Raw genomic sequence first — 5,000 nt, forward strand, 5'->3', positions numbered from 1 at the left:
AAGAAAAGAAAGAAGAGTGAAGAAAGGAAAGAAGAGTGAAAGAAGGAAAGAAGAAAGGAAAGAAGAGTGGAAGAAGGAAAGAAGAAAGGAAAGAAGAGTGAAGAAAGGAGAGAAGAGAGGATGAAGGAAAGAAGAGTGAAAGAAGGAAAGAAGAAAAGAAAGAAGAGTGAAGAAAGGAAAGAAGAGTGGAAGAAGAAAAGAAAGAAGAGTGAAGAAAGGAAAGAAGAGTGAAAGAAGGAAATAGTAGTTGAAGAAGGAAAGAAGAAAGTAAAGAAGAGTGAAAGAAGGAAAGAAGAAAGGAGAGTGAAGAAAGGAAAGAAAAGTGAAAGAAGGAAAGAAGAGTGGAAGAAGGAAAGAAGAAAGGAAAGAAGAGTGGAAGAAGGAAAGAAGAGTGGAAGAGAAAAAGAGTGAAAATATTGAAAAAAGGAGATAAAAATGGAGTGAAGAAGAGAGATTTAGTGTGAGAGAAAGTAGACTGAGAGGGATAGGGAGAAAGATGGAGAGATGGAGAGAAAAAAAAGTAGAGAATGGAAGGTGTCTTAATGTTCCTAGTTACAGTTAAATTGAGATGGACAGAGAAGAGGTTCCTTTGATTTGGCGCAGCTGTCAGTGAAGCACAGGTGCAAGCCAGTTTAAAGACCCTATTATGATGTCATAATGGCCCAATGTAAGTCAATGGGAAAAATTTTAGATTCGTTTTTATTTAATATCTTAAAAAGTATAAAGTTTAGAAAAGTGAAAAATACATAGCATAAGTGTCCTTTACAAGACCTACGCGACAAAGTTTGAATGAAGTTTCTACGTTAAGCGGTTCGGGCTGAATTAATCGCAGAAAAAGGTAACAAGAATAAGAAGAAGAAGCCTAGGAATAACAATACAGGGCATTTCATGCACTGTAATGATAGTTATAGTTGTAGTAGTAGAATTCGTATAGCAGTATTAGTAGTAATAGTAGTACTAGCAGCAGTAGCAGTAGTAGCAGTAGTAGCAGTATTTATACTACTGTCTCTCTTCTTCTCCCCCTTCTCTATATAGAGGAAAACACACATTCGTTTCACTAGCAATGAATGTGATCAAATAAATGAAAAAGGAGAAATGTGAACTTCTGTGGTGACAGGAATATGATAGAGTTACAAGAAGTGTTGGGGAAGAGAAATCTGATAGAAACATTCATGGTACAGCAACTCAAAGATAAAATCCCCTCTCTCAAAAATGAAAACCGCTTTGTGGGTCACAGAGGATCATGACTGCAGCTCCTACCTACGCAGTTCCCTCGGGGAGCTTATCAGTAGGCTGTAAACCAGTTCAAAAGCAAAGCCAAACCTTAAACCATCGCTGCACTCTCACCTCCAAACCTCTAACCTTAGTGGCAAACACCAAACCCAACTCTGGCTTCTTGTGGCACGCAGCAGGAGTGTGTGTCTGTGTGGTGTGTGTGTGTACGTGTGTGTACATGTGTGTGGTGTGTGTGTGTGTGTGTGTACGTGTGTGTGGTGTGTGTGTGTGTGTGTGTGTGTGTGTGTGTGTGTTTGTGTGTGTCTTGTGGCACGCAGCAGGAGTTGGCTAGTTGCGTAACAGCTAATGCTAATGCTAATGCAATAACAACAGCACGCCTGCTGTCTCGAGGCTCTATCCCACGCCTGAACTCAACACATTTTCAAAACAGAATACACACACACTCACACTCACACTCACACTCACACTCACACTCACACTCACACTCACACACGCACTCACACACATTTGGGTATACATGTGTGCACAGACACATTTTCAAAACAGTTTTTTTGCTCAGAGTGAGAGAGAACTAACCGGAACAAACACAACAGGAGGGGTTTTCTCTCTCATGATGTAGTGTGTGTGTGTGTGTGTGTGTGTGTGTGTGTTTGTGTGTGCGTGCGTGCGTGCGTGCGTTTTTTGGCCGATTTTTAGGGCCGATATCTAAAAGTTTTCCCATTAATTAGCATGCTAAAGCGTCACACTAATATGTAGATGCACACAATTTTACTCCCCTACTAGTATCTTAAGTCTGAAGTCCGTTTTTTTTTATTTTTAAATCGGCCGATGCCGATAGATTAAAAAATGACAAATATCGGCCCGATACATCGGCCGACCGATATATCGGTCGACCTCTAGTCTCAGTTACATGTTTGCTACCGAATATGAAGCCACTTCAACTAACACACACAAACCCCAGCAAGACAGAGATATGAAGGCAAACCTGTGTGTGTGTGTGTGTGTGTGTGTGTGTTAGTGTGTGTGTGTGGGCGCATGTCTGTGTTTGTAAGTTTTTTGTATATGTACTGTATATGTGTATTTACATGTCTGTGTGTGTGTATGTGTATGCACGCGGTATGTCTAGAGTATTTCTGCGTGCATGTGGCGATTACACAACCCCACCATTGTTTTGATGTTTTAGCCCTGGGCGGAGAGAGAGAGAGAGGAGGGGAGGGAGGGAGGGCCTGTGTGAGCAGTTTTCCGACATGTCTTAGCGAGGAGGGCGAGGAGCCGGCCTTTCAAGTGTAGGCCTGAAGTATGTAAACAGGATACCCTCAGCCAACAGCACAGCGCAGAGAGGAGCAGAGAGGAGAGGAGCAGAGAAGAGAGGAACAGAGAGGCACAAAGCGAGAAGAAGGCTCTGCCAGGGAATCATTAAAACTTAAAAGGCCTGCGAGAGCAGGGCCCCACAGCTAGCTCACGCTCAGAGCGCTCAGAGACAAGCCGCCACTACACTCGTTTCTCTCTCTCTCTTTCTCTCTCTCTCTCTCTCTCTTTTTCTCTCTCTCCCTCTCTCCCCCTCTCTATCTCTTTCTCTCTCTTTCTCTCTCTCTCTCTCTCTCTCTCTCTTTCACTCTCTCTCTTTTTCTCTGTCTCTCTCTATCTCCCCGGTGTTGTTGCTTTAGGGTGGTAAACTGAAGATGTGAGCCTTTTGGCATCATTCAAGATCTAGCTGAATGACAACTAGAAATTCTGTCTGTGTGCAGTGCAAGAAGCAATTATGGAAGTAGTAGTAGTTGTTTTAGTAGTAGTAGTAGTAGTAGTAGTAGTAGAAGCAGTATAAGTAGTAGTAATAGTAGTAGTAGTATGATGAAATGTTGGTTTTAGTGTGGCCTTAGCCATGGGTGCACTGGCCGATCCAAATGACAGATGGGGGGGGTTGGTTGTTTGATTGCAAAGGAGATGGTGGCCAACGGATAAAAAAAAGAGTCAGTAAATTGGGGATGGAAAAGGTGGGTAATAGTATTAGCAGACAGTAGTAGTAGTAGTAGTAGTAGTAGTAGCAGTATCACTAGTATCAGTATTTGTAGTAATTTTAGTAGTAGCAGTAGCAATAGTATGATGAAATGTTGGTTTTAGTGTGACCTTAGTAGTAACAGCAGTAGTTACCCAGCAATTTAGATGAAATGAATGATTATGCAAAAAATGTAAGAGGAAGTAAAACATAAAATAAATACACCCAGTCTTTCAGAAGTACTGAAAGCGTCTGTTTTCTAGTGGTCATATACATGACTGTTACTGATCAGGGCTATTTATGTTTCCTTCATGTGGACCCTCTAAATGCTCCTGAGTGGGGCCTCATAAACAAGGACCTGATCGTGTACTGTATATGTGTGTGTATCATGTGTGTATCATGTGTGTATCGTGTGTGTATCCTTTGTGTGTGTGTGTGTGTGTGTGTGTATCATGTGTAGGCTATATGTGTGTGTATCATGTGTGTATCGTGTGTGTGTGTGTGTGTGTGTCACCTGGTCCTCACCCATCCCCCACCCGTTGCTTGTGACCTCTCCCCATCTTCCCTCTGCTCTTTTCCTCCCTCCTTCTCTTCCTTCCTTTTCTTCACCCCCCTCCCTCTCTTTCTCAGACCTTCCTTCCCCCACTGTATGTGTGTGTTTGTGTGCGTGTGTATGTGTTTGTGTGTGTGTGTGTGTGTTTGTGTTTGCATGCGTACATGTGTGTGTGTGTCTGGGTGTTTGTTTGTGTGTGTGTCTGTGTGTGTGTGTGTTTGTGTGTGTGTGTGTGTGTTTTGGTGTGTGTGTGTGTGTGTGTGTGTGTCTGTATGTTTGTGTTTTTGTGTGTCTGTGTGTGGCGACAGCTGAAGCTGCCTATGAATGGCTATATGACCAGCTGTTGGACAATTAGGAGCAGCGTCAGTGGCGGGACCATGCAGTCATGCTTTTATTTCTGGCCCGCCATAATTATCATCGATAGCTAAACGGAACAAGGCCGCACCGCAGTACGAATGTGCTGCATACTTGAGGCTGAGAAATGGCACTCTGTGTGTCTCTGTTTGTGTGCGTGTGTGTGTGTGCCTGCGCACGCACGTGTGTGTGTGTGCGTGCGTGCGTGCGTGCGTGCGTGCGTGCGTGCGTGCGTGCGTGCGTGTGTGTGCGTGTGTGCGTGCGTGTGTGTGTTTGGTGTATGAATTGTTAAGAAAGGTAAGGGGCTTCAGTGATGTCAGTACTTGTGGCTGATTGGTTAAAAGCACACCTGTCCTGGCATCCTGCCACACCAATAGGACAGGCCCTCCTTGGCAGCCGAGGCCAAACTGTTTCACCCTTCAGTGTTTGGCATGTGTGTGTGTGTGTGTGTGTGTGTGTGTTAGTGTGTGCCTGGAGGACAACCTGTGGCATTTGCATACTCCACCCCTCAACAACAGCTGAACTAAGTCATAATTCACACCTGGAGGTACAGAGCCTCCAGGTAGGGATCCAAGCCACAGGTTAATGATCATCTCTGGGGCTCTGCCAAGTTGGCACACACACACACACACACACACACACAGACCGACAGGCAAAGAGCATTGTTTGTGCTTGGTAGCCTGAGACTGACATAGCCACCCAATTGTGTGTCCTTTCATGAAGTACTTTATTAGGAGACAAACAGTTGTTTACACAAAGTTACCATTGAGAAACGAGAGAGGGATGGAGGGAGGGAGAGAGAGAGAAGGAGGGAGAGAGGGGGGGGAAACCACTTTGATTTAAATACTGAAACTAGACTCC

At 44.2% G+C, this 5,000-nt stretch overlaps 1 protein-coding gene across 1 annotated transcript in view; it reads left to right on the forward strand.

Moving 5' to 3' along the window:
* The window catches only part of ahr2 (aryl hydrocarbon receptor 2), a 99,055-nt gene that overhangs the window by 32,173 nt on the left and 61,882 nt on the right, over window positions 1–5,000 (forward strand). The gene's annotated exons all lie outside the window — the stretch shown is intronic.

The sequence above is a fragment of the Sprattus sprattus genome (assembly GCF_963457725.1).
Source record: "Sprattus sprattus genome assembly, chromosome: 3".
Lineage (NCBI taxonomy): Eukaryota > Metazoa > Chordata > Actinopteri > Clupeiformes > Clupeidae > Sprattus > Sprattus sprattus.